At 40.6% G+C, this 15,834-nt stretch overlaps 1 protein-coding gene across 4 annotated transcripts in view; it reads left to right on the forward strand.

Annotated features, from left to right (window-relative positions):
* Positions 1 to 15,834, forward strand: part of SCAI (suppressor of cancer cell invasion) — a 136,034-nt gene that overhangs the window by 35,381 nt on the left and 84,819 nt on the right. Inside the window, exon 3 of one of the 4 annotated variants that reach the window (XM_046023539.1) lies at positions 8,814 to 8,840. The exons of the other annotated variants lie outside the window; for them this stretch is intronic. The gene's annotated coding sequence lies outside the window, so the exon portion shown is untranslated. The remainder of the gene's footprint in view (positions 1 to 8,813; positions 8,841 to 15,834) is intronic. 4 annotated transcript variants of the gene reach the window in all.

Here is a 15,834-nt window from a genome sequence, read left to right on the forward strand (position 1 = left end):
AATCCGTGGAGACAAAAGAGATTAATGGTTGCCAGGGTAGGAAGAAATGGGGAGTGACTGTGGATGGATATGAGATTTCTTTTTGGGGTGATGAAAATGTTCTGAAATTAGATAGTGGTGATTGATGTAGAATTTTTGTGAACATACTAAAAACCCCTGAGTTACACACTTTTTTTTTTTTAAGACTTTTAAATTCATTTACTTAGAGCAAATGAGAGAGAGAGAGCACAAGCTAGTGGGGAGGGGCATAGGAGAAGAAGGAGAAACAGACTCCCAGCTGAGCAGGGAGGTTATACACTTTATGCCATGTGAGTTGTATCTCAATTAAGCTGTTATTTAAAAAAAAAAACAAAACTGTGTTATGAATGGCTTACTCTAGTGACTAATAAGAGATTGTTTTGTGATAAAATATGAATTGGAATCATAAAGTAATTAACCACCTCCAGATTGGGTGATGACTGAGAAGCAGTTGAGAAAAAAATTGCACGAGCCTTCAGCAGACACCAAGTAAAACTTAGGATTTATGTGGTAGCTACTGTATGGTCAAACACAGGGTAATATTTTTGTTGTTTAGGCTAAATTTGGGGAGGTAAGACGTCTTGATATAAACGTGAAAGTGAGTGTTAGCTTGAAATATGTATTTTATTCTTGTAACAGGTTTATACTTAGGTGGGTTAAAATGATTGTAGGGGTGCCTGGGTGGCTCAGTGGGTTAAAGCCTCTGCCTTTGGCTCAGGTCATGATCTCAGGGTCCTGGGATCCAGCCATGCATGGGGCTCTCTGCTCAGCAGGGAGCCTGCTCCCCGCCCCCACCTTCCCCCCCATCTGCCTGCCTCTCTGCCTACTTGTGATCTCTCTCTCTCTGTCAAATAAATAAATAAAATCTTAAAAAAAAGAAAACAGGGGTGCCTGGGTGGCTCAGTGGGTTAAAGCCTCTGCCTTCAGTTCAGATCATGATCCCGGGGTCCTGGGATTGAGCCCCACATCGGGCTCTCTGCTCTGCAGGGAGCCTGCTTCCTCCTCTCTCTCTGCCTTCCTCTCTGCCTACTTGTGATCTCTATAAGTCAAATAAATAAATGAAATCTTAAAAAAAAAAAGAAAATGATGATTGTAAAACTAGAATGTGACAAAGTAGAAACTGTCCCTTTAGTTCTAATTCATTATCAAATCCTTCAAAAACCCATAGAACTGTTTCGGCCATAAATGGCCTCCCTTGTTGCCTAGATAGAATTAGATGCTCTCTTTTGGGAAACAAAATTGAATTACTTTCAAAAAAGTGTGTGGTGGTTTTGCCAGATTGGTTTAGGTCAATATTTTCATCTTATACTTGTCATTTGCTGTTTTTGATGAATATCTGTTTTAAAAAATAATTGAGCCATGACCTGGGTTTTGGAAGTGTACCAATGGTACTATGGTTATTTTATACAAGCATTTCCCTGGCTTTATCAGCTTTCATTTATTGCTGGTCTGTGCTAGATTTTAATGAGATAATGGAGGTCAGAAGTTATACTCATGTGATTATCCACTCTGCAATTTCCTTTAATCATTTAAAAACAGATGTAATTTTGCAGTGTGATTTGACCCAAGAGGTTATGTTATTTGAAGTAATACTAAAGCCCTCCTAACTTTGTGAAGATGGATGCTCAGCTGGTTCATTCAGGGAAGCGTTTGACAAAGGGCCAATGAAACATTTGTGTCAGCTCTAGTTGGTAGCTTCTTCGAGATAATTATCTTAAAGCAATTTTAGCTTTATGTTGTAACAAATAGTGCAAAGAATTTCTGTAAAGTATACTGCTAGAAACTTCATTTTGCAGCATTTGTGAATTTTTTGTTTGTTTTTCATTTAATGTGTTGAGAGCTGGCAAAGACGATCTGACAGGCAGAATTAGAAATCTTTTGGGGGTGGTGGTGACGTGTTTGGATTCCAAAGCCCAGAGCCTAGAGGAAGTGATGGCAAGAGTAGAACTGGAAACCTCAAAATGCCCATAACTTCAGATGCATTCAAGACTTTTCTCCCTAAGATTTGGAGTTAACTCTTCAAAAGTAGTTACAGCCAGGTGATTGCGTGTTCCTCATACTAGAAATTCCGTTGTCGTTTTTCCAGTTACTTCTGCCAGATGGATTTTAATATATGTGGAAGAATATGATGTCAACTCTTTTGTACTTTAGATTAGAATGATTTTGTCCTCTTGTCTGCCTGAAGAGTCCATTGGAATCTCTCCTTAGTGACCAGCTTTATTTTTTTCATTGTATTTTCTAAGTGTCCATTTCTACTTACGGTAATAATCCTGGTAGGATGCATATTACCAGCTGTATATGAAGGTGTAGCTATATGGAGCATAAAATTAGACATGCTTCCTGCCTTTGGCTCACAATCTAAATTTAGTAGGCGAGAATCTCCTTTCCTAGATGTCATTAAAAATAGAAGATACCCATCTGTCTGGAATGGTTAAGATACAATTCTGCCTACAGGCTTGGAGATGAACTATATAATGATGACTCTCTTTTAGTCCTAGAATTCTTGGAAAAATATCTTCTTTAATACAGAGGCCAAGAGTGTACACAGCTTACAGTTTTGACCTTAAACGATCCTGTAAGTTTGTGAAAATCAGGAAGATCTAAGAGAATTAAACTTTGAGGAGAAATGTAAAAGATAAGATGAAACAGTATCACTTGGTTAAGAAAATTGGCTCTGAAGTAAAAGCTAGTTACCATCTAATACTTAGGATTTGCTAGCTACATGAGAGAACCACCGAACTCCTCTGAAATTGTAATTTCATTTATAATGTTGAAATAGTGAGGCTTACTTCATAGGGTTGTTGAGGAGTAAGTTAAATTAGTTAATGTTTGTAAAGTGCTTTCTTTAGTGTCTGGCATATAGAAGGTATTTTTTGGTGGTAGTTATTATTGTTTATCATAATAAACAAATTCTGGTTATTTTTTCTCCCCCCCAAATTCTGCTATCTTGCTATTAACAGATCTTACTTTGGAACTCAAGATATAATGGGGTCAGAGATAAACAGAGAATTCCTAGGGGTATTTGGAGTGATGAAAATCATTTATAGGAGTACTGAAAGTCACCCCCAAAGGACTGCTTACATTTTGGGCTGACAGAAGACACAGGGAAATAGAGAACACTATGAGGTGAGAAGAACTGGGAGAGTGGTGTCATGGAATTCAAGACATAGGCGACTCCCCAGGTCACATATTTTCTTCAGAAGTTTTATAAAAAAAAAACAAACAAACAGCAAAACACAAAAACCAAAGTCCACAATAAAACAAAAAAGAAAAAGAAAAAGTTTATTCAAAATATTGTCAACCGTAGTGATGTCAGGTAATGACCAAACCCTGAGGAAACCACTTAACTGGGCAAATGGGAGGTCTTAGTCTTTGAGAGAATACAGAAATGGCTGTAGACCCAGATTTTATTGGGCAGGAAAATAACTGTGAGGTGAAGAAAAGTAGAGGCCCTAAGTATAAGACGGACTCTTATGAAAATTTAGTTGTATAGAAGAGAGGGATAAACTTAAGGGAGTTGAGAAAGGGTTTGGGTTTGTTTGTTTTGTTTAGGAAAAGAAAAAAAAATGAGCATGTTTGGAGGCTGAAGGAGAAATTAGACATATTATCCAGTGGATGATTGCTGGACAGGTTCTGGTATGAGGTGAGTGGGAATGGAATCCAGTGCACAGGAGAGGCTGAGAGGGGCAGCTGTTGTTTTGTAGAGGAAGAAGAAAGGAGGAAAACAAGGTTTGAGCTGGGAGGGGACAACAAGGAAATCTGTGTTTAATGGCTTCTATTTAAGTGGGGAAGTGGTTAGTGAATTTAGTGAGATAGTAACAGACCAGTACTCTTCAACTGTGGGTGATTTTTGGCTCCTAGGGTACATTTGGCAATGTCTGGAGACATTTTTGATTGTCATAAGTTGGGGAATGTACTTCGAGCATCTAGTGTGTAGAGGACAGGGATGCTGCTGAATGATTTACAATGCACACAGCAGCTTCCCACCGCAAAGAAGAGTCTGGTCCCCAATGCTAATAGTGCTGCCCTTGTCCTAGATCAGATCATTCCTGCAACATGATCTTCAACAAAAGCCAAACAGTTTGAATAATGGCTTCACATATCCTTTCTTAGAAAGTCACAGTACATATTTTTGAGGTCTGAAAAATCCTCAGGAGGAAATCTAAACTGTTTAACCAACTGACTTGTTTCTCTTTGTTTTGTAACAACCTTAACACTGAGAAATGCATTTAGGAAAAGATAGTACTTTTGATATCTTGGCTGGTTGGTATTTTCATCCTTGTATGTAAAGCTCTTAGCTCAGAAGCTGGCATTTAGTAAACCGTCATTAACTGATAGCTGTTATTATTACAGTTGTCTCCCCTACAGCTGTGAAATCCTGGGCCACTTCTGACATTTGTTACAAGCTGCAGTTTTAAGGTTCATGTAGTCAGTGTGCAAGAGACAAGAGGTAACTTGCAGACCTACAAAATGCGCCAGTCTTACGTGAGAGGGTGGTGGTTCCCCACAGACTTAAACTGAGAACTACATCATCACCCAACACCTACTTCTGCTTCTGAGCATATACCCGAAGGGATGGAAAGCAGGGACTTGAGCACATATGTGTACACATACCCATGCTCGTAGCATTACTCACGATAGCCAAAACGGGAAATAATCCAAATGTCCACCCTTGGATGAATGGATAAACAAAACGTGTTTTATGTGTATGTGTGTGTGTATAAATACGCACACACAATATATATAATATTGTTTGACTGTAAAAGGAGTGAAATTCTGGCACATGTACAAGGATGAACTGTGGAGACATTACGCTAAGTGAAATAAGCCAGACACAAAAGGACACATATTGTCTGCTTCCACTTACTTGAGGCAGCTAGAGTAGCCAGATTCATAGGGACAGCAAGTAGAATTGTGATTTCCAGGGTCTCAAAAGGGGGAATAGATTGGGTACAGAGTTACAGTTTGGGAAGATGAAAAATCCTGGACATGGGTGGTGATGATCGTACAGCAGTGTGAATGTACTTAATGCCACTGAACTGTAGGTATACTTAAAAAAGGTTAAAATGGTGAATTTTATGCTGTGAGTGTTTTACCTCCCCCTGCCCCCATCTCACGTTAGAATACTTAGCAATCACCACAGAGCAGTCAGGACGCTCCCTGGTGGTCTAGTGGTTAGGATTTGGCCTCCCACCAAGCAGTCAAGAGCTTTACTTTTGTTTTTTTATAGAACTTCACAAGGGTTAGCAGAGACCAGTTTTAAACCTTTGATACCGTTCTAATGAGATAGTTAGAATAGATATAAACAACAAAACCAAAAGTTCATTTATTATATCAGTGATTAATATAAATTTAACGCTCCTACCTGACATGCACATAATTTTCTCATGTGCGTTACTACTCTAGACCTTTTCAATGTTCAGGTCCAGGGTAACTGAAAATTCTTATGTTTTATTCAAATAAAAGGTGCGTATTTGTTCAGAGAGGAAAAAAAGTGATTCTTTTTATAATTCTGTAGGAATGACATCATGGTTGGTTTAATTTGGGGGAGTATCTGCATATATATTTTCTCCCACGTTTTTATATATATTCTTAAAGGATGTTAAAAATATAGCTAGCAGTATCAGAAAGAACCTTCATGAAAATGCAGCCACTTCTCTGCATCTCAAGAAAATGCCCTACAAGTAAATCTGTTTTTAAAAATTGTCTGAGGGGGGCGTCTGGGTGGTTCAGTGGGTTAAGCCTCTGCCTTCGGCTAGGGTCATGATCCCAGGGTCCTGGGATCGAGCCCCGCATCGGGCTCTCTGCTCAGCTGGGAGCCTGCTTCTCCCTTTCCCTCTGCTGCTCCCCTTGCTTATACTCTCTGACTCTCTCTATCCCTCTGTCAAGTAAATAAATAAATAAATAAATAAATAAAATCTTTAAAAATTGTCTAAAAATGTTTACATCAAAGGCAAGCAACATGGGGGCACACTTATCTAGGGTAATGTTGCTGGTTTTTTTTAATCTGTGATTTTGCCAATCAAGCAGAAATGGAAAAAGGAGTGAGAGTTTTGATATTGTGGATGTACTTGCTGATTAAGAGATAAGTGCACATACACACAGACCCAGGAATTATCTTACTTCTGCTAAAACAACAACAAAACCCTCAGATCTCCAGTGCTAGCCTGTGTAATTGCTTTCGGCATAATAGCTATTACCTCTGACAGACTGAAAGTTTAATAACTAGATTGGAGATTTCCCTTTGCAGTGCACAAATAGGAAAAACACCACCATGGAAGTTCTGTCTTACATCTGACCCTCCTCTGTTCTTAATTTACCAGCCGTGCAAGGGCATCTCTCTGCCATGCCTCATCTTAACATTCTTAAATTACAATGTTACAGATTATTGGCCCACCAGAGTTTTTGATATGTTTACATTGAACAGTTCCAAATGAATATAAAACAATTTTGTCATTCATAGAAGTTTGTCTTTTAAAGGCTTCTGTTTGATTTTATGCACCAGTATCGTCAGTTTGTGGAAAATGAATGTTACATTGCTTTATTAAATCTCTTTTACACTTGTAATCCAGTAAGAGATTTTTTTTTTAAAGATTTTATTTATTAATCTGACAGAGAGAGAGATCTCAAGTAGGCAGAGACGCAGGCAGAGAGAGAAGGAAGCAGGCTCCCTGTTGAGCAGAGAGCCTGATGTGGAGCTTGATCCCAGGACCCTGAGATCATGACCTGAGCCGAAGACAGTGGCTTAACCCACTGAGCCACCCCGGTGCCCCAAGAGATCGTTTTTACTATTACATTTTCTTTAAGATTTATTTTATTTATTTATTTTTTAAAGATTTTATTTATTTATTTGACAGAGAAAGACACAGCGAGAGAGGGAAAACAAGCAAGGGGAGTGGGAGAGAGAGAAGCAGGCTCCCCACCAAGCAGGGAGTCTGAAGAGGGGCTCAACCCTAGGACCCTGGGGCCATGACCTGAGCCGAAGGCAGACACTTAATGACTATACCACCCAGGTGCCCCTTATTTATTTATTTTAGAGAGAGACAGTGTATGCACACAGGGGAAGGGGCAGAAGGAGAGGATCTCAAGCAGACTCCGTGCTGAGTGTGGAGCCCCATGCAGGCTCGATCTCAGACCCCGAGATGATCACCTGAGCTGAAGTCAAGAGTCAGAGCCTCAGCTGACTGAGCCACCCAGGCTGGTATGTTTTCAATTATGTTCTAAGTGTGTTTATAATCTTAAATAATGGTGTTATTGAAATACAGAAATTTTCTATTGCTTGTTGACTGTTATTTTAATTCTTGGAGACTCATGAAACATCTGTAAATAAACTCTACTTCCTTGAAATATAGGTATAATTTGAGCAACATATCCTTCTGAAATATCCAAAATATACACATATATATATATTTTAAAGATTTTATTTATCATTTGAGAAAGGGAGAATGAGAGAGAGCATGAGAGGAGAGAGGTCTGTGGGAGAAGCAGACTCCCTGCTGAGCAGGGAGCCCAATGTGGGACTCGATCCTGGGACTCCAGGATCCCGACCTGAACGGAAGGCAGTCACTCAACCAACTGAGCCACCCAGGCCCCCGCAAAATATATTTTGTCAATAACAAAAGGATATTCCTTAGAAACACTGAACTTCAAATAGCATTAGACTAATAATACACGAACACATCATTTAATTCTCCTTTATCTTCTGCCTGCCTCCTTAAATCACAAGACTCTAAAGAAGAACATCCTAATTTTTTACATGAGTTTTGTATATATCTTAAATATATTTAGAGTTATATGTTTTGGTTTTAATGTACTGAAAGTTATATATACATATAAAATATATTAATTTTTTTTAGACCTTTAACCCCTTCCAGGAATTTAAAGATGTAAGGTAAAGAAGATATAATTTACCTATTGTTTAGAAAGATTTATTTATTTATTTGAGAGAGAGATTGTATGAGTCGGGGGGGCGTAGAGGGAGAGGGAGAGAAATCCCAGGCAGACTTCGTACTGAGCACAGAGCCTGACTCAGGTCTTGATCCCACAACCCTAGCCAAAACCAAGATTCAGATGCTCAACCAACTGAGCTGCCTAGCTGTCCCCAGTTTATCTATTTTTAGTAAATTCTGCCTTGCTTCTTTCTGGTGTTCTTAGAAGTCGATGTGTATATAATCTTTTTTCTCACTGATGAGCAGAACTCTAGGTATGAGCCAATGAAGTTTCTCCTCTTTGTAAATTTCTTCTTCACTGCTCTCCTCTAATAAATAAACAAATAAAATTTCCACACCCAATGTGGGGCTCGAACGCATGATCCCAAGATCAGGAGTCACATGCTTCTCTGACAGAGCCACCCAGGTGCTGGCTCAAAACGTTTTTGATATCAAAATATTTTTGATATCAAAACTGTTTGGGTATTTATTTGGACTTTAAGTTTAGAGGCAGCCATATATCCTGAAAAATAATGAAGTGTGTGTGTATATATATATTCTATAATCATGGAATATGGTCCATGAATTTTTTTATTTTTTTAATCAATTAGTTAACATACAGTGTACTACTAGTTTCAGAGGTAGAGTTTAATGATTCATTGGTTGCATATAACACCTAGTGCTTATTACATCTCATGCCCTCCTTAATGCACGTCACCCAGTTACTCCACCCACCTCCCCTCCAGCAATCCTCAATTTGTTTCCTATAGTTAAGAGTCTCTTATGCTTTGTCTCTCTGATTTCATCTTATTTTGTTTTTCCCTCCCTTCCCCTGTGCTCCTCTGTTTTGTTTCTTAAATTCCACAGGTCCATGAACCATTTTAAGTGAAAAAGGTGAGGTGCATGGTTTATCTTATAATTCCATTTTTATTTAAAAGAGTCACAGTATATCTGATTTTGTAGAGGAAAAGGTTTGGCAAGGTGTACAGGTGTTAACTATGATGAACCCTGGGGAATGGCATGGTACTCATTGAATATATCCACAATGACTACTGTCTCAGGTTTGGGGCCCCAGAAACAGAACATCGGATGAGATTTCACAGGGAAGTGACTTACTAGGAAAAGTTTCAGGGAAACTTGGTAGGGTTAGGGACTGGGAAGAGAGAACGAGGCTACAGGTCAAGCAAGGATTTAGCAAGGATCAAGCAAAGCCTCAAGGAGGCTTCGGCTCAGTCCTGCAGGGGAATTCTGGAGCTTATTCCTAACAGGTGTCTCAATCAAGGACAGAATGAAAAGGTAGAGCCTTTGTCTTCCTAACCCTAACCCTTGAGGACCACCGCTCATGAGGAAGGATGCGAAAATGGCCAGACGTCCTGGCAGTCTGAGGGCCGTCTCCCTTGAGAGACCTGCAGATGCTGACCTGCCGAGTGAGAGCACAGGGTTGGGGATAGAGGCAGCCAGAGCACAGACAGCAGTGGGAGCTGTCACCCAAGCTGTAGAGGTTCAACTAGATAGAGGTTTTGGTATTTTCTCAGGTCATAATCTAAGTTTGGGAAGGGCGAGGCTGGTGTGGTGGCTCCACAGGGGTCTGGGCTCCTTGTGTTCGGTTGCGCCAGTACTGGGTTATTGCCCACATGTGCATGATCTGAGATACTCAGTATTATGTCCATGTTCGCTTTCAAAAAAAGGGGAAGGTCAGAGGGCAAAGGGCACATTAACTCCTCTAAAGACAAGTTCTGGAAATATACATCACTTTGGCTCAGATCTCACTGGCCATAACTTAGTTATATGGCCACACCTGGATGCATGGAAGAATAGATTTTACTGGTTAGCCTTAGCCTAGTTAAAAATAGGGGCCTCTCATTATGTAACCATTTCTGCAGGAGAGAAAGCATATCATAGGACGATCTGTTACAGGGATGTTAGTTTTCCACTTTATAAGGATGAAGTTTATTGGTTTGTTTGTTTCTTAGTTTTAACAACAAGCATGCTCCAGGTCAGGGTCTTCTGGAAGCAGAATTAGAGGTCGAGTTTAGGGTACAGGATGTTAAGAAGTGCCATTGTGTTCAGTACCTGTGAGAGGGATGGGAAGGAGACAGAATCTGGCAGAAGTTGAGTTACAGCGCTGTTCTGAGCAATAGTCCCACCTGACTCCATAGAGAGCCCAGAGCCGAAGTGGCCTTTCAGAGTTGTCCTAGAGTTTTGGGCTGAAATGGCTGTACCATGATACCCTTCTGTCCATCAGTCACTGGATGTAGGCCGCCTTGGGAGGAACATGACCTTGGACAAGGCAGCTCTGCATGATCCCTGAAGGCGTGGCAGCACTCCTAGCAAACAGGACACCATGTCCTTCTTTGAAGGGAGGTCTAGGAGGCACATACTTAAATCACAACCTGTGTGTGTGTGTGTGTGTGTGTGTGTGTTTGTGTGTGTGTGAGAAAGTAATTAATGCATTTTATATATCCATTTATTTTTTTAAAGATTTTATTTATTAACTTATTTTGAAAGAAAGTGTGTGTGCAAGCGAGGGGAGAGGGAGAGGGAGAGAGAGAAACTTAAGCACACTCTGTGCTGAGCATTGAGCCCTCCATAGGGCTTGATCTCACAACCCATGAGATCATGACCTGAGCCAAAACCAACAGTCAGATGCAGGACGTCTGGGTGGCTCAGTCAGTTAAGGGTCTGCCTTCAGCTCAGATCATGATCCTGGGGTCTTGGGATCGAGTCCCGACTTGGGCTCCTTACTCAGCGGGGCATCTGCTTCTTTCTCTGCTTGCCACTCTCCCTGCTTCTGCTCTCTCTCTCTCTCTGACAAATAAATAGACAAAATCCTTAAAAAAGAAAAGAGGTATGATGCTTAACTGACTGAGCCATGCAGGCATCCCAATATCCATTTATTTTTTATTTTTTAAGTTTTCGTTATTGAAGTATAGTTGACGTACAGTGTTTATTAGTTTCAGGTGTATAGCATGGTGATTGGACAGTTCTGTACATTACCCAGTGCTAGCCACAATAAGTGTAGTTTTTAAAATAAATTTTTATAATAAAAAAAGCTAGGGGCACCTGGGTGGCACAGTCAGCTAAATGTACAACTCTTGCTTTCAGCTTAGGTCATGATCTCAAGGTCATGAGCTCCATCCCAGCATCAGACTCTGTGCTCAGGGCAGAGTTGGCTTGAGATTCTCTCTCCCTCTCCCCTTCCCGCTCATGCTCTCTCTCTCCCTCAAATAAATAAATTAAAAAAAAAAAGAGGTGCACCTGGGTGGCTCAGTGGGTTAAAGCCTCTGCCTTCGACTCAGGTCATGATCCTGGCATCCTGGGATCGAGCCCCGCTTTGGGCTCTTTGCTCGGTGGAGAGCCTGCGTCCCTTCCTCTCTCTCTCTGCCTGCCTCTCTGCCTACTTGTGATCTCTGTCAAATAAATAAATAAAATCTTAAAAAAAAAAAAAGAAAAGAAAAATTTACTTAGTAATTTCTTTCACAAGAATTTGTTGAGCAGCTACTAGGGGCCAGGTTCTGTTGCCGGCACTGGAGATAGGGAAATGGCAAAACAAAGTCCCTGCCCTTGTGGAGTTTATGTTGTAACTAAAGATAGAATATCTATAAATAAGCAAATTTATGATGTATCAGATGGTGATCATAACTTTGAAGAAAAATAATGTCCTATAAGGAAGGGTCTTTCTGTTTTATATAGACTGGTCAGGGAAGTCTTCTCTAATAAGGCAGTTTGACCAGAGACAAGAGTGAGATGGTGGAACTAGCCATACTGGTGTTTTGTGGATGAGCATTATCAGCTGAGATTACAGTACATGCCAGGATGACCCTGTGCAGGAGTGTGAAGTGTATTGGCATGTTTGGTAGTGTAAATGCTATTTAGAATTTTTGCTTTTTAATTATACCCATTTTGGGAAGGCAAAACTCGGTGACTGGCAGGTCTTTAAAAGGGGATGGTTCGGGGGGGAGGGAGGCATGGCATTGTTCCAGGGAAGGTTCTTGGTTGAGAATTATAGCCCCTAATTCCAGCCAAGTTAAGCAGAAAAGGAATTTATTGGAAGGTTGTCAAGTACCTCAGAGCACTGATGGAAATACTGGTTTAATGGTTTAGAAAGCAGGCAGGAACCAAAGGAATCAGAAGATCTAGAATTACTGCCAAGGTCATAGCCCTGGAAGACCTTGGTTAAGGATGTCTGGTTAAGGAAGCAGTTGCAGTCTGAATGCTTGTGTTCCCCCCAGTTTCATGTGTTGAAACCCAAACTTCCACAGGTAATGGTCTTAATAGGTAGGGCCTTTGGGGCGTGTTTTAAGTTAGGAGGGTGGAACCTCATGGGATTAGTGTCTTATAAAAAGCTCCTGAGAGCTTGTTTTGAACTCTTGGACACCACGTGAGGGCACAAGTGTGTGAGCCAGAAGAGAGCCCCTGCCTGAACGTGCTGCCAGTCTGATCTCAGACTTCTTGCCTCCAGAACTGGGAGAAGTCACTTTCTGTGTTAATCGCCACCTAGTCTGTGGTTGTTTTGTGAGAGCAGCTTGAACAGACTAAGACAGATGCTGTTGCTGCTGTTTCGGAACCTCCGTGTTGTATCTGGAGAAGGTCTGACTTCTGAACTAATTTCTTATTTGAGTCATTGGATCTATCTCATAGACCTTTAAAAAGGTGACTCTGGCTGCTTTGTCAGGAATGAAGTGAGGGGTTCAGGAGTAGAAGCGGGAAGAACTAGTCATGAGGCTCCAGTGTAGATGACATTAAGTTAGGGAGATGATGTTAACAGGGAGACAAAAAGAACGGATGGATTCATGAAACAGGCCGTGAGGTTGCCACTAAAATACTTGTCTTGGAAAAATTCTTCTTCTATTTTTTTCTTCTTCCTCCTCTTCTTTCTCTTCCTCTCCCTCCTCTTCTATTTCTTTTTTTTTTTTTTAATTTTATTTATTTGACAGACAGAGATCTCAAGTAGTTGGAGAGGCAGGCAGAGAGAGAGAGAGGAGGAAACAGGCTTCCCGCTGAGCAGAGAGCCCGATGTGGGGCTCGATCCCAGGACCCTGGGACCATGACCCGAGCCGAAGGCAGAGGCTTAACTCACTGAGCCACCCAGGTGCCCCTCCTCTTCTATTTCTTTTCTTCATTCTTCTTTCTTGAAATCTAACCTTTCTAGAGGTCTTGTAGTCTTGCTTGCACAGGGCAGTGTAACTTATCTGGCTTATATTTCATAAAATCTTACAGTGTTCATCATTTGTTCATTAAGAAAATATTTCTTTTACTTTTTTAAAGATTTTATTTATTTATTTGACAGACAGAGATCCCAAGTAGGCAGAGAGGCAGGCAGAGAGATGGGGGGGGGCAGAGAAGCAGGCTCTCCACTGAGCAGAGCGCCCGACACGGGCCTCAATCCCAGGACCCTGATATCATGACCCAAACCCAAGGCAGAAGCTTAACCTACTGAGCCATCCAGGGGCCCCTGAAAAAATATTTCTGTGTTCCTACTGTGTGCACTGCAGTGCTAAAGAAGGTTGCTAGTTGTGGCCATTCCGAATTGAGTTCAACTTTAAACACTCAGAAATGGCTCGTTTCTTCCAGGGCAGTTCATGATTGGTGGCTCAGACCACCCTTTTCTAGGTGTGGATAATTTGAAACCACATGATCTCCCTTCATCTAAAGTTTTTTCCCCAGGACTGATGAGTCCCTTATTTTAGTCTTTTACATATCAATTATTTGAAATAGGCCACACACATGTCCATTATTTTAAAAAGTAATGAGAGAGAAAGTGGTATCTTTTTATACCCTCTTTAGACAGTGATTTTCAAATAGGATCAATCATCAGAAATGACTAAAGTAGTTGAAAAAAATAGAGAATCCCAGCCCTCCTGAATCATATCTGGAAGTAGATCTCAAAAATCTTAATTTAAAGAATGAACATTCCAGGATAATCAGCCAGGGTTGTGAACTATAGCTTTATGTTATTGAGATTAGCTTTGGTCTTTACAAGGAGACTCAATTAAATTCTTCTTGCCTAACCGGAGGATCTATTATAAATAACTGTTTGGTTTTCTCAGCTTGATTTTAAAATATGGCATTTGTCTCATCTTTGAGAATGGTTTCATAAGATTATAGCTAGTTTTCTTGGGGGGTGGTAGAGGTAGATTCCATTAATTTTTCTCTTACCCTTTGGCTGTTTTGTAACTGTACAGTATTTATTTCATCTCTAAAAATAAAAGAAACTTAATCTCTATTTTAAGAATATAGCCCACTAAACTTCAGCTTCAAGCCAGTTTGTCTCAAAAACAGCTTTTTAAAAAAGATTTTATTTATTTATTTGATAGAGAGAGAGAGAGATCACAAGTAGGCAGAGGAGGGGGAAGCAGGCTCCTCGCTGAGCAGAAAGCCCGATGTGGAGCTCGATCCCAGGACCCTGAGATCATGACCTGAGCTGAAGACAGAGGCTTAACCCACTGAGCCACCCAGGCTCCCTCAAAAACAGCTTCTTAAGCTTGATGTGGATACATATTGCCTAGAGAGCTTGTTAAAATGCAGATTCTGATTTAGTAGGTCAGGGGTGATGCTCATGCTGCTGGTCTGCCTGTCTCATTTGAGTCGTAAGAGGCTAAATGACAGTTGTATTATCCTGTGAGTTACTCTCCTTTGGGGCATGCCTTGGGACTGTTTAGTTTGACCAAAGGTTGAGTAGTATATTTTAAGGAGATTGGATTATATAACCTTTATTGCTTTTTCCCATAATCTTGAAGGTTGTAGTACTATATATAGTCTAAGATTTTAGTTTCAGGCTTTGGAACTGAATAAAGGAAGTGTCAGAAGCAGTATTTTTTTTATTGAATCATTAAATTGGCAGCAGCAAAATTGGTTTATATACCTGAGGTAGTCTGAACTACAAGTGGAATATTATTAACTGAACTAAGAATAAGAAAGAAAATGATAGAACGTTGAAAATTAGTAGTAGATATGCAGGATATACCTAAGGACTGGGGAATTTATATTTTGCAGAATTGGGACTGCTTTGGAGAAGATACATGTTAGGGCAGTTAGAGTTCTTAGGGGGGATTTTTACCTCCAGGGACACATTTGATAATACCTGGAGATATTTTTAGTTGTTACGATAGTAGGGTGATTGTATTTCTACTGGTATAGCAGGTAGAGGCCAGGGATGCTGCTAGATACCCAGTAGTGCTCACGACAGCCTCCCACAAGGAATCACTTGGCCTAAAATGTCAGTAGTTCCAAGATTGAGAAAACTTATGTTGGAAAAGTTTCACAAGTACTTTATTTTTTAATTAAAAATAATACAGAAAATAATCATTCATATTCCCACCGATCAAATTCAACTGTTGTTAACATTTTATGATATTGGATTTTAGCCTTTCTGTTTAAGAAATTTCACTCCAGGAGCAGCTGGGTGGCTCAGTCGGTTGGGCTTCTGCCTTCAGCTCAGGTCATGATCCTAGGATCCTGGGTTCAGGTCCCACATCAGGCTCCTTGCTCAGTGGGGAGCCTGCTTCTCCCGCTCTCTGCCTGCCGCTCCCCTTGCTTGTGCTCTTAAATCTTAAAAAAAAAAAAAAAAGAAAGAAAAAAGAAGTATCACTCTAGAGGTGTCTCGGTGGTGCAGTTGGTTAGCATCTGACTCTTTGTTTCAGCTCAGATCGTGATCTTGGAGTCATGAGATGGAGACCCACATTGGGCTCTGTGCTCAGTGCAAAGTCTGTGTGAAATTCTCTCTCTCTCTCCCTCTGCCCCTCCCACTTATGCTCTCTCTCTCTCTCTCTCAAATAAATAACTCTTAAAAAAAAAGAAGTATCAGGGGCACCTGGGTGGCTCAGTGGGTTAAGCCTTTGCCTTCAGCTCAGGTCACGATCTCAGGGTCCTGGGATTGAGTCCCGCA

The sequence above is a fragment of the Meles meles genome, chromosome 11 (assembly GCF_922984935.1).
Source record: "Meles meles chromosome 11, mMelMel3.1 paternal haplotype, whole genome shotgun sequence".
Taxonomy (NCBI): domain Eukaryota; kingdom Metazoa; phylum Chordata; class Mammalia; order Carnivora; family Mustelidae; genus Meles; species Meles meles.